This window comes from Eptatretus burgeri, chromosome 10, assembly GCF_056783735.1.
Source record: "Eptatretus burgeri isolate ZD-2024b chromosome 10, Ebu_testis_v1, whole genome shotgun sequence".
Classification (NCBI taxonomy): Eukaryota; Metazoa; Chordata; class Myxini; order Myxiniformes; family Myxinidae; genus Eptatretus; species Eptatretus burgeri.
In genome coordinates, this window is record NC_140970.1 from 88,100,492 (window position 1) to 88,122,159 (window position 21,668).

Here is a 21,668-nt window from a genome sequence, read left to right on the forward strand (position 1 = left end):
TATAATAAGGGGAGCAGGAGACAAGGGGGTGGGAGAGGGAAGCACAAAACAGTGGGGAACAGAGACATGAGGAGATCTGTGGAAGGGAGAGGGATGGGACGGGGAACATGGGGAATAGAAGAGGGAAGCACAAAACAGTGGGGAACAGAGACATGAGGAGATCTGTGGAAGGGAGAGGGATGGGACGGGGAACATGGGGAATAGAAGATGGACACTACAGGGACTTTCAGGAAGGAGAGCAGGGAATTTGAAGGAGGTGGGTTTGGGGTGGATTAGCGGGGGTAGAAAAGATCGAGGTTTTGGATGGGGGTGGATATGAGATGGTGGTGAACAGCTGTTTTGAAGACCTGGAGGGAAGAGTGGGATTTTGTTCCAAAGGTGGGAAAAGAGGAATGAAAGAATATAGGTGAGCAGTGATTCTTGATTTTGGTATTTTTACCAGAAGAGTACCCTGTGGAAATATTTTTTTGGGTGGGGGGGGGGTACAAATCACAGACAGAGCAGGGGGGCGAGGCCAGAGAGGAGATGGTAGAAGACAGAAAGACCACCAACCAACCTGTGGTAAGAGTGAGAGACCCAAAGACACAGCCTCATCACGGAAGATACCAATGATCCTAAATGCCTTCGTTTCCACAGCGTAAGGCCAAGAAATGCGAGAGGGGGGTATTTTCAGGTCCCTAGATATATTTCATGATTTCCATACAGTCTGGCACCCCAACTTACTCTCCAAACTCTCTGCCTGCGGCATTCAAGGCCAACTCCACTCTTAAGTTACTGACTTCCTCAAGTCTCGTAGCCAATGTGTGGCACTCAACTCTCCCTGTCAAGGCAGTCAAGCTTTTGGGCCTCACGATCTGCCATGATTTTTACTGGGAAAGCCATATTTCCAAGCTGGCCTCCAAAGCCAGTCACTGACTGGGCAACTTCCATCATGCAAAGTCCTTCCTTGGCACACCTGAGCTCCTGACCACATACAAAGCTTTCGTCCACAGCCTGATGGAGTACTGCTCTCCTCTCTGGGCTGGTGCTCCTGCCTCTCACCTTTCTCGGCTTCAAGCTGTGGAAACCAAGGCAATTAGGATCATTGGTATCTCCCGCGATGAGGCTAAGTCTTTGGGCCTCTCACCACAGGCAAGTCGGTGCTCTTTCTGTCTTATTCTATCTCCTCTCTGGCCTTGCCCCCACACTCAGCTCCCCCCACACCCATATTTCTGCCAGAAACCACCTTCTGGTGAAACTGCCAAAGTCATCACTCACCTTCACCCTTTCATTCCTCTTTTCCCCCACCTCTGGAATAAACTCCACACACTCTTCAATCATACTCTTTCCTCCAGGTCTTCAAATCAGCTATTCACCACCACCTCATTTCTTCCCCAATCCAAAAACAATCATCTTTTCTACCCCCATTAACCCACCCCAAACCCACCTGCTTCAAATTCCCTTCTTTCCTTCCTGAAAGTCCCTGTAGTGTCCATCTTGTACCCCACCCCATCCCTCTTCCTTCCACAGATCTCATGTCTCTGTTCCCTAGCGTTTTGTGCTTGACTCTCCTGCTCGTCTCCCGTTTACTTTGTTATATGTTCTGCATTAGCTCTTATGGAAGCCTCAACAATGCATACAAAAAAAAAAATTGAAATTTTTTTTTAAAGGCAGCATCCTGGGCCCAGTCCTATTCCTGATCTTCATCAATGATCTCTCTGACTCTGGAAAAATCCCCTTTATCTATTTGCTGACTCCACCCTTTGCTGTAACATTCCTCATCCATCAGCCAGGCAGCAGCATCTTCCCTCTCCTCAAGCAGTAGCACCTTACAGAATAAAAAAAAGGAAATTATATAATTTTTAAAAATTTAAAAACTGGTTTAACACTTGGAATATGTCTTTCAATCCTGACAAATCTCACACACTCACTGTTCACCACCATTTCAGATCATCCCCAATCCAAAACCATAATATTCCTCTGCTGTTGGCAATAGCCCCCAACGCCACCCATCCCCCCATCCCATCTCTACTGTCCTTTTGTCCGATTAGTTCAGTGAACTCGCTCTTCCACGAGCCTCGACTGTGTATACAATATATATATATATATATATATATATATATATATATATATATATATATATATATATATATATATAAAATTTTAATTACCCCCACTTGTTCTGCGGTGAATTCTGGTAGCTGTGGTTTTCTTGAGGTGATCAAGTTATACCTGCCTTGAGGGAAATTGCTCAGGGCATTCATCCTCACACCACCGGTTAGCACTAGCCGTCTCCAGTTCGCTCCGTCCCATTATTACGGGACGGTGGTGCTTAAATAGCATGGATGGCTCGGTGGGACCAATGGGCAAGGAAGCAGAGATCAAAAGCCGTGACTCTACCCAGAACACAGACTCAACAGACCTCTATGGTCGTGATTAATAGGACCCATCTGGTTCGTACCAGGAAACCAGATGACCGACGGCTACAACATTATTTTACAAGATACAGTACATGTATTTTACTGAGACGGAGACATTTTTTTTTTATAGATGCGCTCACATTCGTAGAACAGTACATTCTTTTTTTTTCACCCAGTACCTCAAAAAGTAAGCATGTAATACTGCCTATTGCCAGGTGGCGTTTGTGGGCTACGTTTGCACATTATATGTGGACAGACAGACAGGCAGAGTTGCCTCAAAGTTGTCTCGCCTGGGTTCAAATTCCAGCCGAATTATAAACTGTCATCCTGATTTTTGACATACTTGGTAGAGAGATGTGTGTCGTCCCTTCCATAATCGTTAAACTGGTGACCCATCTGTCAGGATTGGTTTGTGGATATTAAAGATCCTATGGTGTCTTTTGTGAAGAGTAGTAGGTGAGCTATCGCCAGCAACAAAGTCAAAATCAAAATTCTTGCTCTAAGCTTGGTCAAACGTCAAGCCAGCCAGTTCATGAAAGGCTCATGTCAAGCTAACCCCCCCCCCCCCAATTCAAAAGTTTTCACTTGCTGCACAAAAAAAAAACTAAAGCCTTTTTTTTTAAACAGCAAGACGTTTCACAAGGAAGAACACCACAGGCAGAGAACATTTGGTCAATCATGCCAGTGCATTATGGAATTAGCTGACCTCCCCACCCCCCAACCCAATGTGAAACAAAGAGCAAGGCAAGATTAAACAATGCAAAAGGCTTACACATGCAAGCATTGAAATGGGATGATGATGATGATCTTGTCTGTCCATTTGTCTGTCCACAAATGTCAATTTATGAGAGGAACAAACAATTTGAACAACTATTCTGCACTTATTTTGTCGATACCATTCATTATCTTTAACACCTCAATCGCATCACCTCGTAACCACCTCCTTTCCAGTGTATAAAGCTCTGTCACCTTCAGCGACTCCTCATAGCTGAGTCTAGCTTTGCCCGGAATCAATCTCGTAGCCCTGCACTGAACCCTCTCTATGGCAGCTATGTCCTTCCCAAGTTGTGGTGACCAAAACTGCACACAATATTCGAGATGTGGCCCTCACTAAATTCCTGTACAATGTTAAAACCACCTCTTTTAATATATAATTGATCCCCGTCCGAATACAACCTAAAACCCTATTTGCTTTCCCTCGAGCTGCCTGGCACTGTTCTGCCTGCTTCCCTCCTTTATCTCTTACCACCCATGAATCCTTTTCCTGTGTGACATGCTCCAAAATTGCTCCTTGCATCATGTAATCTCTATTTTCATTATTCTTACCCATCCCCAACACCTTACACTTGCTCAGGGTAAATTCCATCTGCCAATCTTTTGCCCAATCGAAACAAGCATCAACACTTTCCTGAATCTGATCACTAACCAGTCTGCTATCCACCTTACCTCCAAGCTTTATGTAATCTGCAAATTTGGAAGACTTACTCTTTACTCACTATCCAAATCATTGATGTAAATTATGAATAATAATGATGGTTCTCATCCTGATCTCTGACGTACCACACTAATTACATCCTCCCAGCAAGATGTCTTCCCACTCACAGCCACTCTATCCTACCAGTAAGCCAGCTTGCAATCCAATTAGGGACCTGACCAGCAACTACACAAGCCCTCACCTTGGCCAACAACCTCCTCCATGGTTCATGAAATGCCTCCATAAAGTCTAGATTTACAATGTCCACTGCCATTCCATCATCCACCCAATCAGAAACTGCTTCAAAGAATATAAAAAGATTTGCTAGACAAGACCTACCTTTGGTAAACTCATGCTGACGACCTTTAATTAGTTTGCATTTATTTAAATACTTCCTCACCTGGTCCTGAATTGATGTCTCCAACACCTTCCCACAACTGAAATCAAGCTAACAGGTCTAAAGCACCCCAATTCTTCTCTGGATCCTTTCTTAAATAATGGTGTCACATTTGCTACTCTCCAATCCTCCAGTACCTGTCCTGACTCAAGGGAACTATTGAAAATAACCATCAACATCTCACTTACCTGCTCAACCACCTCCCTCAATACTCTTGAGTGCATATTATCTGGCCCTGGATCCTTATCTACTCTTAGATTTCCAAGCTGTTCGTTTACTTCCTCCACTCCAACCTGGATCTGCCGCAAAAGCCCTTCCTCACCTCCTTGATAGATACTCTCAGCTATTGGAAATTCTCCTGATTGTTCTTGGGTAAAAGTTGATGCAAAATAAGTGTTCAATAAACCTACCATCTCACCTTCATCACTAACCACTCTCCTGGTGTTATTCCTCAATGGGCCAACACTTGTCCTAATCTGTTCTTTACTCCTTATACACTGAAATAACACCTTGCCATTATGCTTATTCTTGACCATGTTCTTCTCATACGGTCTTTTGGCTTGTCGAGCTATTTTCTGAACTTGCCTCTGCTTACTCCGATACCGATATAAAGGTAACTCCAGTCCTGTTATTTTATACCCAATAAATGCCTTGTTCCTCCTTTATAGCATTCCTTATGTCACTACTCAACCACACTGGTCTCTTCCTGCTTCTCGTTTTACACCTCAATGGAACTCTGCACGCTACACATTTGCTCCTTTAAGCTTTCCCATTTCTCTGATGCTGAATATCCTATTAGCTTCTCCCAATACCCTCAAGGTTTGCCTTGCTGAAATCTAATGGCCTTACCCTACTATCCTGAACTCTAACCCTTAACAAAATCCTTGCACACATGATGTTATGGTCACTTGATCCTAAATGATCCCCCACCTCCACCATATTGGGATCATTACTTAAAAGGAGGTCTAACACTGCACTGCACTCCCCCCACAATGGGCTTATCAGCAAACAGGGTTAAAACTGGGTTACAAAGCAATCCTGGACTAAATCTAGGAAATCAATCTGCTCTTACCCCTGTTCACAATCTATCCCTGGCAAGCTAAAATCCCCTATAAATTACTACTTTTCCCTTGGTTGCCATTTTGAAATCTTCATGTACTTCCTCTCCTCCTTCTCCTCCATCACACCCCAAGCCCTATTAAAGCATCCAACCAGTATCTTACTGTTTCTACAATCTGTAATATCTACCAATCCAGATTCCTCCACATCAATTCCCTCCTCAATATTGTTACGAATTTGGCAGCCATTTGCACACAAACAGACAGCAGTCCCCATAGTTCAGTTATTTCGATAAGTGTGTGTATAGTTAGAATCCATCCCTTGTGTCTAATGGGAATTTCGTGTGTGCACTGCGAGTTATTTTATAGTCAGGTTTTATACATCTACTACAACAACAACAACAACAACAACAGCGGCGGCACCGTCCCTCACTCAACCCGGTCGCCATTGCCCACGTGTTTTTGGCTGAAGGCATGGGCGGAGCCTCCATCGCCTCAGATCGAGGCTCCACCCCGAGGAAGGGCATGGAGCGTTTCCTCCAGCCAATGAGTGAAGGGCGAGCATCGCACGCGCGCCCCAGCCAATGGGAGGCCAGCGTGCCGAAAGCTACTACGGAGCCTCTTCGGGGGGGGGGGCCTCTGAGACGCAACACAACCCCCGAGACGCACCGTCCAATAGAGAGACGAGTGGCAAAATAAGAAATCACTCCGACCTCAAGAGGTGTGGTCGAAAAAAGACGAGAGGACGGCAGACAGTGGTAGTCGTGGTTCGAGCGGTCTGCGGTCCTTTGCGGTGGTTCACCGTGGTGGTGGTGACCGAACAGTGGTGGTTGTGGTTCGAGCGGTCTGCAGTCGTGGTGGCTTGGTCTCGATCGTGGACTTCGGGTCGTGGGTTAGAGGCCCACCGTGGTGGTTTGGAGTCGGTGTGACCGCACGAGGTGGGAAGGTACCCCGGCCAGGCTCTGGTCCCCCAACTCGCCTTTCCCTCCTGGGCTGAGGACCGAAAATAGATGTGTGTGTGTGTGTGTGTGTGTGTGTGTGTGTGTGTGTGTGTGTGTGGGTGTGTGTGTGTGTGTGTGTGTGTGTGTGTGTGTGTGTGTGTGTGTGTGTGTGTGTGTGTGTGTGTGTGTGTGTGTGTGTGTGTGTGTGTGTGTGTGTGTGTGTGTCCATCCTGTAAGTAGAAACTGTTTAGTGCTTTTTGTTCCTTGTAAATTGTATTTTTTATTCATGATAACTCTGCTATTGTAAAATAAATCCCCTGTTAAATGTTCCAGTTCGTTGCTGGTCATTTCTACCATTGGCCCAGCACGGTGCGGGCTTGAGAAGTAGTAAGGCCGTTTGGGCTGGTAAGTTGTCATTGGGTCTGGCGCGGCTTTGGTAACTTCTGCTCGGTTACGCCGTATCTGAGTCGGTGATAGTGACTCGGTTCGGACAAGGTTGGCCGAGGGTGTGGCTTCCCCGGTAGTTAGACGGCATGGGTACTTAGGTATATTGAAATTAGGCAATTAACCCTACGCCATCAAAATATTGGTGACCACGGTCCTTTAAGTGTCCCGTGACCTTTCGGACTTATCCGAGAGTCATGACCTAAATTCCGGGTGTTCGGTGAGAGACGGCTCTACTGCTCCACCTAGTGGTCGTTTATCGCCACCGATCCCCGGCCCACAACAATATCACCCCTTTCTCTTGATGCAGTACTGTATTTTACCCAGATTGCAAATCCTACTCCTATTTTTTCTCCTTCCTATCACACTGATACTCCTTGTAACCTTCTAATCCTGGCCTCCAGTTACTCTCCTCCTTAAACCATGTCTCACTTACTGCAACTATATTGTACTCCTTGCCATCTACTTTGGCCTCAAGCAATTCCATATTGTATTATTATTTAAACTCCTGGCATTGGTATAGAATATATTTAACTTTTTCCTTTCCTAAAATTCTATTTTCCTGCCTGGCCTTACAAATCACAATTTTATCATCCATTCCTTTCTCAAGAGCTTCCCCACCCTCAGCTGACCAAAAGAAGCCTGAATTCCTTTCTCAATTCCTTCCACCCTTTCTATTTAATATACGGCCATCATTCTGGAAACACTTCCTTTGTCCCTGAAATGATTCCCACTGCTTCTTAAATGTAAAACTTTCCTGCCAACACCATTCTTCCAGCCATTGCTCTGCTCATAATTTCTATATCAATTCCTAATCTTGGGAGAATCCCAGAAAACATTACCTCACAACCCTTTGCTTTCAGCCACTTACCCAATATCCTGTATCTATTTTTCAAAACCCGAGTAAACTTTCCCAAAATCATTTGTTCTGAGGTGTACCACAACCAGCTTCTTCCAACTGTAACCTGATCGGATGTCGTTTACCCTTCCTTCAAGGTCTCTAAATGCTACACCTTCAAAACTGCACAGAACTACATGTTGACAATCCTTCCTGTAGAATGAAGAATCGACGTATTTAATAGTTTTATGACCTACAAACACTGTCTCCAGACCTCATTCCTTCCAATGTCCATTGCTACACCCTCACCTCTGCCTGCATTCACTGTTGCTGTGGTGCAGGCACGATAGGCCGAATGGTGGCCTCCTCGTTATTCATCTACGCCTCAATCAAATCTTACGACCATATTCATCACCTACAATACCAAGTAAACCATAACAATTTCCTTCATTGAAGAATAGGAGGGGGGGCAAGAATACAACGAGGTAGCAACAGGAACATCGGCAAGTTGTTTCGTTTATTTAATATTTTAAAGGGTCAAAGGTTATGTTGTTTTTTTTGGGGGGGGGGTGGAGGAATAAACAAACACAAAAAGCACATTTATTTATTCTTTGACAAGACTCTCACAAACATCACATCTACAATAACACATCCATACCCAAGATACCTACCAGTCCTACCGATATCCATGTACCTCTCGATCCCAATGCAATATTAGGTATCCAATTCCAGTTGAAACCTATCTACTGTTTCTCCTGCCACTACCTTTCCATATATCAACTACTCTGAGTGGTACACTCCCCTTCTGCAATACAAGGCTAATAAGGCCCCTGCTTGTGTCACTATCAATGTCTGCTGAAAAACTTCTGCATTTATTTTCCCTCGACCCTTTATTATCTTAAAACATCTCAAATACACAGTCTCAGTGTGACCACTCCTTGGCTTTTTTCACAAGATCTTAGCTATTCGTTGTTCACCTTGGCGTCTTGGTTTTCTATTATCATCGCTTTTCAGAAACATTGTGAATTCTTGGCTTTTTTCCATCGGCTCACCTTGGCATTTATGAAAACGAGGAGTGGTCACACTGCACAGTCTGTGTAAATGTCAAGGCACAGCAACATTAATACAAATAATATAAAAGTTGCTTCCAAAGCATGTCAACAAATATTTGGCTCGTTCTGCCAATACTGTCGAGAATCAAACACAATTTTGTGAAAACTAGAAGAGTTTGTATTTTTGCACAGCATTCTAAACAAAACTTGAGCCAACTGGGATGACAGCCGAGGCCAATGAAGAAATGACAGCTGATGAAGCTCAAAACTTTTGTGAATAAAACAACTTTTTTGTTCGTTTCGTTTTGTTTTTCAACGTAACGAATCACCAAGCACCCTTTTCCAAGGTTACATTTTATTGCTTACAGCATGGTTTACGAGGATACAATAAGGAAGTCTGACGCAGGATGCCATTTCACTCATTACGACTGTGCTCCGGCAACACTGCGTTAATTAAATACATCCGTTCATAGATTGAATTTAATTGGGGAGAGAAGTGTGGCAAACACTGGGGCAGTAAGTGTGTGTGTGCGTTTTTAAATATTATTCCATTGTTTTTTTGGTTTTTTTTAAGGGGCGAATAATGATCAAACACCAACAGCTCGCCCTTCTTACAGACATCACAATTATTACACAGGTAACACCAATCACCCGTCCATAATACATGAGCCACGTACAGGTGCTGCCAACGTCCACGTACCCCCCTTTTATCCCCAATACGATTCTCATCGCCATACCTATTGCAGGTACAGATGCAAAATACGTTGCGGCAAAACCTCAACACAGACCAAGTTAATAGAGCAGACATTTGGAATGTTCTTTGTGAAATCCAGGGGAAACTCCAATGTCTCTGCCTCAATCCCATCATCCCCTTGAACTGAATGATAAGTAGAAATAACGTTAATATATCTTTACTGCAATTATTATTATTTTTTTTTAACATTTCGAAATTCTGCGCTGAAGCTCGGAAGAAGTGTCGTACAAAAGAGGAAAAAAAGCAAAGACAATGCGAAGTTTGAGGAGGAATGAAGCAGAAGAGGAGACGAGGAAATGTGCAGCCGCCATAAGGCCGCACAGCCGGCCGGGGCGCGGCTCGCTCAGCCCCCACCACCCTCCCATTTTCCGTCCACAATCGCCACCTCCCGCCCAAGACGTTAAAACAAAACCACAATGAGATATATTCGACCGACGCTCTTTACGCGCATTTTTCATATATATATATATATATATATATATATATATATATAATTATTATTCACTCCGTTCCATTCCACCGCCGATGATGATGATGATGATGATGATGATGATGTTGATGATGATGATGATGGGGTGAGGCCGCGGCGCAAGCGGCAGGCCCGAGGCAGAGAACCTTGTGGGGGATAGCATTCACCAAATTAACCAACACATTCAGATCGGTGACAACAGCGTCGATAATAATAATAAACCCAGATGGAAGAAAAACGCTATAATTACAAATGGATGCCGCTCGTTCGAATAAGAACAGAATATCCCTTTCACCAAAAAAAAAAAAAAAAACTGCACCCGAGGTATATCCTGTCCGCCTCGCAGACGACGGGCGCACCGGCACTGAAGAGAAATCTGTGGCCGCGATGCTCCCCGCCGTGAAGAAAAAGGCCAGAGGGAATCAGGGCTGCCCGACGCCGAACCTCGACCCCGCTTATCCGCTGCGCCTTTGCAAGCACTGCGCATGCGCGTTCCGACGAGTGAGGGACGAGGCGGACTCCGTCAACGCGCATGCGCAGTTCACATAACGGGAGAGATTACTCGACGAATGCGCGCACGCGCGTGCGCAGCAACGTGCCGATCCTCTGCGAGTCACGTGACTGTGTGCGCGCAACATTATTTGGTCAGTCGGCTACGTTTTGTGGAGTAGTGCGCATGCGCAGTCCACAAAGTTGCGGGTGAGGTGATCTTGAATTGAGGGCTTGTGGAGTGGTTGCTCGAGTAGCGACCTGGGATGTAAATACTTCAGTGGGTTCCTTCAAGAATCAATGAGTACTACAAGGACCGTTGTTATTATCGATGATTTATGTAGCTGCGTTATGCAAAGGTAGTAGTAGCAGCAGCAGAAACAGTAGATAAGTTAAAATTGGAATTAGATAGGTATCTACACCCGTACAGCTGGACACGTGGGCGACAAGAAAGTATCGGGGATATTGGCAGGACATTGAGGTAGCTTGGTATGGATGAGTGTCCGTGTGTAGTGCGGTGTCTGTGGAGGCCTCATCAAGGAGTGGTGTGTGGTGTGGTTGTAGGTTTCTCACCCAAAAGAACCCACGCTGAAAAAAAGAAAAAAAAAACCCCACAACATTAATTAATTTTTTTATTTAAATAATTAAAATGAATATATTTCCCAATTTTTATTTTAACACCATTGGGAATTTATGCCTGGTGTTGTCTTAATGGTGAGGGTGGTGGGCTTGTGATCCTGGGATCCTGAGTTCAAATTCTGCTCGGCCGTTGAATTAATACCAGGTGGGGTTGACTCTGCCTGTCATCCTTCCGAGGTCGGTAAAATGAGTGCCAGCTTGCTGGTATCCTTTGTCGGAGTGGAGACCCGTCCAGGATTGTGTCCAATAGCCGAGGAGACTGCTTAGGCAGCACCAACGTTCTTCTGCACAGAGTATGGTCCCGATGGATGGATGGACTACATGTATTGGGAAATCCATGAGTGTGTCACATTGTCTCATCCCACTAGTCCCCTCACCACCCCCCCCCCCCAATGAAATTACATCGTCATGATGGATATATTTGGTCTGGTGTTGGTGTGGTGCAGTCATGATGGGCCAAATGGCTTCCTCCTGCATCTTTAGTTACCTCTGCCACCGAAGGTGAAGGAGGTTATGTTTTCACCCCTCTCTGTTTGTGTGCAGGATATCTCAAAAAGTTGCGGATGGATCCGGATGAAATTTTGTAGACAGGTCGGGTGTGCGTGACAAGGATGAACTCTTCAGATTTTTGGTGAAGATCCGGGTCCGACGACTAGAAATTTTTAAGTGATTCTTCACCATTGAGAGTTGGGGCCAAAAACGACATCGAGCATGATATCTCAAAAAGTTGTGGATGGATCCGGATGAAATTTTGTAGACAGCTAAGGTGTGTGCGACAAGGATGAACTCTTCAGATTTTGGTGAAGATCCGGATCAGACTACTAGAATTTTTTAAGTGATTCTTCACCATTGATAGTTGGGGCCAAAAACGACATCGAGCATGGTATTGTTAAGGATTCGGCGGTGGGGGGATTCGTTCCCGACTCTTGACCCCAGTGTTAAGGATCCACGGAGGGGGGGGGGATTCGAATGCCACCCAAGTCGGCTCCAATCCATAGCCAGTTTGGGTTTTTGCACCCTTCTCTCGACAGCCAAATGTTACATATTCGGCGTCACTCAACCACCGCCGTGTCCGTGGTTATAACGCCGGCTGGTTCGGCACAGGCCTCTGGTCACGCGCCTCGAATCGCGATACCAACGTACACCTGGACCTTACCAGTTGGGGGAATAGACCCAGGTTACAGACTGGTTTTGCCAGAGACCGAGCAAATTCTGCCAGTCTGTAACCATTTTGGTTATTATATCCAAATCGAGCGGATCGTTCCTCGGCGCGGCACGAAGTAATTCAAAGCGGCAACTTCATACGAATCGGCGAGATTTATTGGGGACACATCAGGGAACACGACACAAGCAAAGCATTCACGACAATGTTATAATTAATCTATAACCCGTTCTTAACTAGGCAGCTACGGATTACGGGTTTCGAAGGGGACCCTAACGAGATAAAACTTAGACAACATGCAGACAAGACATGGACACCATGCAGACAAGACACAGAGTACTTGGTGATGCTTCATGGATGAGAGAAGTGTCAGAGGCACGAATGTGGCTCGTGACAAGCCGATGTCAATGGATTCGAGCACCCAGCTCGAACATGCCGCGTGGCAAGATTGCGGCGTCGTACTCTTTCTTCTCCCAGCACCACTTGCGCACGCCCTCCTCGGCGCGTCCAGACCCCACGAGGTCGACGGTACCAGAGTGTAAGGTCCACGTCTGCTCCAGCTGGCCCTTCACAAGTTCCAGCATACAAATCCAGGCCTGGCCTGTTCACCAGACAAGGCCAAATCGAGGTGTTGGGTCCGCAGGCTGGGTCCGTGGCCGAAGAGGCACCGCCGGCCAAAACCACTCCTCCACAAAGTCGATCACCCGACTCGACGTGCAGGCGGCCTCTCCCACTGCCAAAATGGCAGACTCGACACGCAGGCCGTTTCTCTTACTGCCAAAATGGCAGACTCAGCGCGCTCATTTTCCCTCTCGCCTCTCGGCCGACTGCAGTTTCACGTCTCCTTTTCTTTTGGGGCGCGCCCCTTTACGAAACCGACAGACACTCAGACTCAGTTACTCCCTTGGCAGATCCACCACTCGACCCTCAGGTTCAGGCTGTTCCTCTCTTACAGATCGCCGACCACACGCACCACCAGTTTCTCCTCCAGCCGATGGCAGTTTTTCTTTCTTTCGGCTCGCTCTTCACGAAAAACCGATCGCGCCACCTCGGTGTCTTCCAGGCGCTCGCTCGCCTCTCAGTTTCACTTCCTCTTTTCTTTTTGGGGCCGACCCTTTAGGAAGCCGACAGACTCCTCCCCCTCCCAGAGTACTGGGCGGAGTCTCCTTCGGAGAGGGGAACGAAGAAGAACCTCTCGGTCCACCACCAATGTACGAACATTAAACAGTCTCTTACACCTCCCGACACACATGTAACGTCCATTTACCGAATAACCTGGCTAAACATGCATTTAATTGGAGATCTGGGCTCATCCTATATTTAATAACACTATTAGGGCTATTTCCGCAACGCTATCTCAAAATGTTGTGGACGGATTTTGGACGAAACATGGTGGGCACATTGGGTGTGTGACTATGACAAATTGATTCCATTGTGGTGAAGATCTCGATCTGGATTCGATAAAAAAATTTTTTTTTTTTTTTAAGCGATTCTTCACCATTGATAGATAGGGCTAAACTCATTTATAGTACAATATCTCAAAAAGTTGTGCATGCATTCGGATGAAACTTTGTGGACAGGTTGGGGATGTGACCATGACAAATTGATTCGATTCTGGTGAAGATCCGAATCCGGATCTGGATATGATAATTATTTAATTTTTAAAGTGATTCTTCACCATTGAGAGGGCTCAAAAACGATTATATAGCATGATGTTTCAAAAAGTTATTGGGCCCGTTATGTTCTCGTGGATCAGGCATTCGGTGGCGGAGGTATGTGCTCTTCTGAGTGCCCTTCCAGCTTCCTTGTGTCCTTGTGAGAATAGTTGGCTTTCTAAATTTGCAGATGATCCTAAACTTGGAGAGCAAGTCGTAGTAGTGCAATTTTTATCAACCACAGTGCAGGACTGTATTGTAAAAATGAACCTTTAGTCCAGCGGATTGGATATACGTATATTTGGGACCAAATTGTGCACATCGTGCTACAAACATGAAACTGAGCACAATTGTTCCCTATGGAAATGATTTCAAATATCGAGCCTCGAGGGCAAACTACTTTATCCATACTTTTTGAAAGTGTTTATATGATGTATGGAAATTGCCTATACGGAGCCAGCGTTCAACTCTATTGGCTCAGATGTGATATGTTATCTGATAATTTTTTAGACACGTATATATAAGCATGAAAACACTTGAAGACCACAAGGGGAAAACCAGAGATGTCACTTTTTATAAACTTCAGGGTTATTACACCTGCCAATAGTTGGCAACATAAGGTTTCCTCTCACAATATTGCTTTAACAAATAACCAGGGGTGTCACATAATTTATATGGTATAAAGTTTAGCCGTGCAATGAAAAAACAAGTGTTGTCAAAGCTGAACAAGTAGAAACCCAGAGTTGTCAGTACTTTACTCCTGGTTATCTCCCTTTCATTCATGTTAACTGTTCCACCATAATATTCAGAGTTGAGAAACTAAAAAATGAAAGGTTGTAAAACTTTCACAGCATAAACTCTGAGCACGACAATAGCCTATTTGGTTATATCATGGGCTCCGTAGTTGGTGCATATCGTGGTTTAAGCCTGGTCAAACCTTTATTCTGACTTTTATGGGACCCACGCCGTGGCTTAATGGTTAGTGCGTCTGAGTACCCATCCTCATTCGATGTACCCACCGCCCAATCAACCTGCTTAGGTATATGAGGGAGTCACATGAGGTGACTTCGGCAATCGCGGGGGTGGTTTATCCTTTGTTTCCTCCCGGTTTTCCATCATATTAAGTAGTACGGAGTAAGAAATGGAGAATCCGTCGTCATATAAGCGAAATACCCTTGAGTATGGCGTTGAACACCAATCAAACAAAAAAACAATGATCGTTTAATGTTGAAAAAAAATAATCTGTGATCACAAAAGTCATGTAATGTATGCTAATAACCAACAAGCATGAATTTGCTACACATCCTGGGTTAAAATTGCATGGCAATTATTAAACAAGGGAATAACCAGTGATGTCAGTTTGCAACATTAATTCGTTCTTTGCTCTTAAATTAAATAACACGAAGCTTGGCAAATGCTACATGCTTAATTTGATCGGCCAATGATCACTCTTCCTTTTACTGGAAAAGAAATCTATATGACAGTTATTAAACAGTCCACCAAAGTCTTGAAACTTTGTTTTTCAGTTTCTTCAAAATTGACATCCTGACATCTCTGGTTTTCCCCTTGTGGTCTTCACTTGTATGCTATCATGCATGTGATATGACATGATAATTATTGTATGCTATCATGCATGTGATATAACATGATAATTATTGTATCCCTCGCACAATGAAAGAGCATACTGTGGATTTGAGGTCGTTCAGCCACATCCACTGCTGACACGAACAACATTGTATGATAACTGATACAATTTCGATTGCATCCTCTTCAAACTGCAAAGGAGCTGTACAATTTCAGGAGCTGTACCAGAAGCTTATTGAAATTGGAGAGAAGTTGTTGATAAGGTTTCTAACATTATTTTTCTTTTGATTGCAGGGCGCAGGTGGATCAATATTGATCAACAAATGGATGGCCAAACTCAAGCAACAGATTTCGAACAATCTGGGACAAGCAGACAATCCATGTCACCTATGACCACTGACTGGTCTCTCTGCATTTTCTGTCAAGAAATCAGGGCTCTTCAATGTCCAGCTAATTCAAAACTGACTGTGTTGCTGGGTACAAAAATTAGCTGACAATTTGGTAAAATTCTCTCAGCTTGGTGACATTTCCATGCAGTTGAACTTTTCAAGACCTGATTATGGATATGGAATTGAAGGAAGATTGTCTGAACAAGAACAATGAGTATTGGCATAAATGATGTCACTTCAACTTCAACCCATCAAAGCTCAAGAGGGCAGAGAGGAGACAGAGATCATTGGACATTTCTGCCGAAGGTAGTCCAAATAAATATACTAGACGGCATAACATGCCTTCTACTTGCTTGTCGTTCTGCTTCTTTTGTGATAAGGAGGGATCACCAGATGAGCTCTGCAATGCATCAACCTTCCAATTAGACATCACATTTGAATTTGTACGAAAAAACTTCAAGTTAAGAAAGGTATTGCCAAACTGAGTGAAGGTGATTCAATTGCACTTTTGTTGTTCTCCTCCTCTTCCCTTTATAAAGGGTGAGGTCTGAAGGCACCAAGCTTCTGCCCTGCCTCGACCACGATACTCCTCCACCTCCCTCTGCCCTCAGCAAACACCCTCTACTCTCCAACTACCCCAACCTTATGGATATCCCTCCTCACACAATCCTCCCATCTCAACCGCGGTCTACCTCTTTATCTCCTACCTTGCTCTCTCAATCTATCTGCTCTGCCATTCTTTGTTCCCCATCCGCACCGTCTCCAGACCCATCTCAACCGGCATTTAACCAATCTTCCCGTCAAGCTCATCTGCACACCAATTCCTCCCACAGTTCATCCATCCTCCTTATATCCACCCTCTTCATTTCCGCAATCCTTCTGACTCAGTTATTCTCACAAATCTGCAGCCTCTGTTGTTGTCTCTCAATCAGTGTCACTGTCTCCAGGCAGTAAAGGTAGGCCAGCAATTACACATGACACCAGAACCTTCCCTTTCAATTTTCTTGATAACTTTCTGTCTGCCATTACTCCCTCCACCCTCCTCCACGCATTCGCACCCACCTGAATCCTCCTCCCCACCTCTGCCTCAGACTGACCATCCCCAGTCACTGTTCCCCCCAGATACTCAAACCTATTTCCCTGCCTGATCTCCTTCCCGTCTAACCTGCTGTTCATTTCTTTTCTCTGCTGCCCAACCCACATCACCTCAGTCTTCTCCATACTCATCTTTAGCCCATGCTTCCCAAATGCCTCCTTTCACTCCCCCAGTACCTCCTGCATCTCCCTCCCACCCACTCTCCACCACAATAGCCAGATCGTCCATATACAACATCCTTCTCATACTACCCCTCAAGGTCACCTTCCTGCTTACCAGCTCCATCACCATGATCAACACGAGTGGGCTGAGAGAGCTTCCCTTCCTCAAACTGATGTTCATGCTGAACTCCTCAGACATCCCAGGACCAACCAAAACTCTTCCCTTCATTCTCTTGTACATCCCTTCCACCAACCTGACTTCTGCTTCTGGCACTCCCATCCTTCTCAGTGTTGCCATCCCCATCTCTCTCAGGGCAGTGTCGTAGACCTTCTCCAGGTCCACAAATCCCAATGCCATCTCACCTTGCACCTCCAACCTCTTCTCCACCAGCTATCTCAGGGTGAACATCCCATCCATCACCCCCCCCACCCTTTCTTCACCCCCACTGCTCTTCTGCGATCTCCATCTCCACACTCTTCCTTATTCTCCCATCCAGAATCCTCTCCAGCACCTTCATTACATGACTAAGGAGCATAATGCCCCTGTACCTTCCTGGATCTTGAACATCGCCATTTCCCTTCCATATTTGCATGATTAACCCTGTCCTCCAATCCTCCAGTACTGAACCCTCTCTCGTAGATATATTAAACAGCTTCTTCGTTCAACTGACTCCGACTTCTTCCGCTGCAATTATCATCTCTGCACACACCGACCAATCCCTGGAATTCTTCCCTTCTTCATCTTTTTCAATGCTGTCCACACTTCCTCCTCTGTGATGTCCACCAACTCCACTTTCCCCTGTACATAACATGGTAGCTCCATCTCACCGTTGCTTCCTTCCTGGTTCAACAGCTGTTTGAAATATCCTTCCCACACCTGCAATACTGCCCTCTCTTTGTCACTATCCTCTTACCACCATCCTTAATCACCCCCCTCCCCTCCCTTCATGTCCTGACTATCCTCATCCCTGTCACAATCCAATTTTTATATCATCTTCTTCCCACCATCCTTTTCCAACTTTTTATACACCTCTTCCATATCATTCCTCGACTTATCCACAGCTCGCCTTGCTGCTTTCTTCTTCTGCGCATACATATGCAGCAACCCCACATCCGGCTGCCTCCCCCAATCCTTGATCTTCTCTCTCCTCTTCCAAACCTCCTTTTCACCAACTGCCTTCGCTACCTCCTCCATCCACCATACCTGGTTTCTATCCCTCGATGATGCACCCTTTCCGAAAGTCCTTCCACACAAAGCTTCTGAAATTCCCATAAATGCCTCTCCGTATTTCTTCCACTCCTCCAAATCTTCCACTTCTTTGCTAAGTTGCTCATACCCAGCCCTCAACCTCTTGTACTCTACGAGGACATTTCCCCAACACTTCCCCCACCTAATAATCTTCTGACCCCTGCTCTTAACCTCCCTCCTTTTTATTCATCCATACCACAAACACCACAAGCTTGTGCTGGATGGTAACATGCTCTCCCACCACTGCCTTACAATACAAACAAATCCTTTACATTCCACAACTGTCGCTTCCTCACCACCACCAAATCCAATTAGGTTCTAAGTTGGCCACCCCTACAGGTAATCTTGTGGCTTTCCCGTTTTTAAAAGAATGAACCAGCTATGGCTATCTCATTCCTCACCCCCAGCTCCACCAGCTCTTGACCCTCTCTATTCCTCGTTCCCCACGCAAATTTACCAACACGTTCCTCTTCACCTGGCTCCGCTACTCCCATGTGCACATTAAAGTTCCAATAAATTAGACTTGTTAGTTTGATTTCAGTTGTGGGGAAGGTGTTGGAGATGTTAATTTGGGACCAAATGAGGAACCATTCATATAAACACAAACTAATTAAAGGTGGTCAGCATGGGTTTACCAAAGGTAGGTCTTATTTAACAAATGTTTTAGAGTTCTATGGAGCAGTTTCTTATTGGATGCATGAGGGAATGACAGTGGACATAGTATATCTAGACTTTAAGAAGGCATTTGATAAGGTACCACATCGGAGGTTGTTAGCCAATGTGAGGGCTTGTGGAGTGGCTGGTCAGGTAGATAATTGCACACAAAGATTGCAAACTGACTTAGTGGTAGGAAGCAAAGAGTGGCTGTGAGTGGGAGGATGTCTTGGTAGGGAGATGTAAGTAATGGGATACCTCAGAGATCAGTTTGAGAACCATCATTATTATTCATAATTTACATCAATGATTTGGATAGTGGGGTGAAGCATAAGCTTTCCAAATTTGCATGTGACACAAAGCTTGGAGGTAAAGTGGATAGCAGAGGGGGTGGTGATCAGATACAGGAAAGTATTGATACTTGTATAAATTGGGCAAAAGATTGGAAGATGCAATTTAACCTGAGTTAGTGTAAGGTGTTGGGGATGGGGAAGACTAATGAAAACAGAGATTACATGATGCAAGGGGTAACTTTGGAGCATGTCACACAGGAGAAGGATCTGGGGGAGGTAAGCAGGCAGCGCAGTGCCAGGTAGCTATAGGTAAAGCAAATAAGTTTTAGGTTGTATTTCGAGGGGGATCATTTATAAATCAAAAAGGTGGTGTTTACATTGTACAGGAATTTAGTGAGGCCACATCGAGAATATTGTGTGAAGTTTTGGTCACCACAACTTAGGAAGGACACAGCTGCCACAGAGAGGGTTCAGCGCAGGGCAACTAGATTGGTTTCCTGGCCTAGTTAGACGCAGCTAAGAGGAGCAGCTGAAGGAGGCAGGGCTTTATTCACGAGAAAGGAGGCGGTAACAAGGAGATATGATGGAGACGTTTAAGATAATGAAGGGTATAGACATAGTAAGTGCAGAAGAATTATTCAGCAGAGTTGACAGTGATAGGACCAGGGGCCGTAGCCTTAGAGTGAAGAGGGGAGTTAAGACGGTAGTAAGGTAGGGATCTTTCACTCAGTGAGTAGTTAATGCATGGAATGGTCTCCCTGGAAAGATAGCGGCAGAAGAAACAGTCGATAAGTTTAAAATGGAATTAGCTAGCTACCTGGAAGTATTGGAGATAGAAGGGTATGGGGATGTTGGCAGAACTTAAATACTTTTTTGTATTCATTTAAATGTCATTTATCATTTCTCAAGGTGGGTGATTGTGTGCATGTGTACGGAGTGTCGGTGGGGCTGTCGTCAAGGGATGTTGTGTGGTTGAGGTGTATTTTTTTACCCAAGCCTCGTCCCCTCAAAGGAAAGGGGGTAGGGGGGGGATTACAAAAAAATCACAAAAAAAAACACTTAATTTAAATTAAAAAAATTTGCATTTTCTTATTTATCTTGTGTTGATAAATTGGTGTGGTGTTGATATGGCGCAGGCATGATGGGCTCCATGGCCTCCACCTGCATCTAATTTCCTTGTGAAAGACCCCTGCAATGCACAGCATCACCTCCAGTTCAACCATTCCCATCATCCTCTCCAGTACATCCCTGGATTCCTCCTTCTCTGTCCCAGTCCTTCCCGTTTGTGGCCCATATTCTGACAAAACACACACCATTTGTTGCCTCTGTATTACCACCCATGCCATAACTATCCGTCCCTCCCATAGTTCCACTCTGACCACCTGCTTACTGATCACTTGCGATACTATTATTCCCATACCATTACTCCTTCCATCCCCACCCATGTGCAACAGGTTGTATCCTACCAACCTCCTCACCCTGTCTCCCTTCCATCTGGTCTCCTGCACATACAACACTTCCAATGTCCTTCTCTGCATCATCTCCACCACTTTGACACCTCGACCACCCCCCCCCCCCACCGCCCATTGATCCCACATTCAAACTACCTAGCCAGACCTCGCTTCTGAATCGCTATCCACCTGACAGAGCAAGTACCATGTTGGATAATTTGGGGCATTCAGGTCATCAATCAACAGTGCTACCCTGGCTGACTTGCTGTCCCCATAATGTGCACACACACACACACACACACACACACACACACACACACACACACACACACACACACACACACACACACACCTCTTTTGACTCACCCCCCCTTGTTCTCATTTTCACCCTCAATACTCTACTCCTCTACCCCACCTAATTCACTCCTCCATCACCTGACTCACTCTTTCCTCACCCGACTCACTTCTTCCTCACCAAAGTAAAGAAAAATCAAAATTTTCAAAGTAAGCAAAGTTAATCACATAGTCAATACTTTTATCACTCAATTCCTGCCTCTCAGTTCAACCCTCGACTGGCTCTCGCTCCTCCTCGTCTTCCTCACACAATCCTCCTCATCTCCCACGTGCAGTCCTCCTTGTTCAGACTCTCTGCCAAGTCTCACACTCTCGGATCACCAGTACCTTGCTGTGCAGTACCGACCCACTAGGGGAAATTGAGCCGAGCTCACAGGCCCAAAGGTGAAACGCAGTCTGCCCCACTGAACCACTACACCTCACCACAAGCCAAGCTGTGTCCACAGGCACAAGGAAGAAACGCAGCCCAATCTGCCAAAAAACACTCCACCTCACCACGGGCTGAGCAGTGTCCACAGGCCCAAGGACGAAACGCAGCCCTTCCCGCCGAACAATTCCACCTCATCACGGGCCGAGTTATGTCCACAGGCCGAATGACCAAATGCAGCCCTCCCTGCCAAACCATTTCACCTCACCACGGGCCGAGTTATGTCCACAGGCTGAAGG

At 45.4% G+C, this 21,668-nt stretch overlaps 1 protein-coding gene and 1 long non-coding RNA gene across 5 annotated transcripts in view; one reads left to right on the forward strand and one right to left on the reverse strand.

Annotated features, from left to right (window-relative positions):
* The window catches only part of LOC147019039 (guanine nucleotide-binding protein G(I)/G(S)/G(T) subunit beta-1), an 83,334-nt gene extending 72,971 nt beyond the window's left edge, over positions 1-10,363 (reverse strand). The window contains exons 1-2 of one of the 4 annotated variants that reach the window (XM_085899229.1): positions 10,186-10,318; positions 9,863-9,972 (exon numbers count right to left, since the gene is read on the reverse strand). The gene's annotated coding sequence lies outside the window, so the exon portion shown is untranslated. Of the gene's footprint in view, positions 1-9,862; positions 9,973-10,145 lie in introns of all 4 variants that reach the window. The other 3 variants (XM_085899228.1, XM_085899227.1, XM_085899226.1) reach the window with 3 other exon arrangements.
* Positions 10,364-10,428: 65 nt separating this feature from the next.
* Positions 10,429-19,147, forward strand: LOC147019041 (uncharacterized). The gene is made up of 3 exons (XR_015062625.1): positions 10,429-10,525; positions 11,498-11,585; positions 15,650-19,147. It is a non-coding gene; the product is annotated as an uncharacterized LOC147019041 (long non-coding RNA).
* Positions 19,148-21,668: the final 2,521 nt, after the last annotated feature.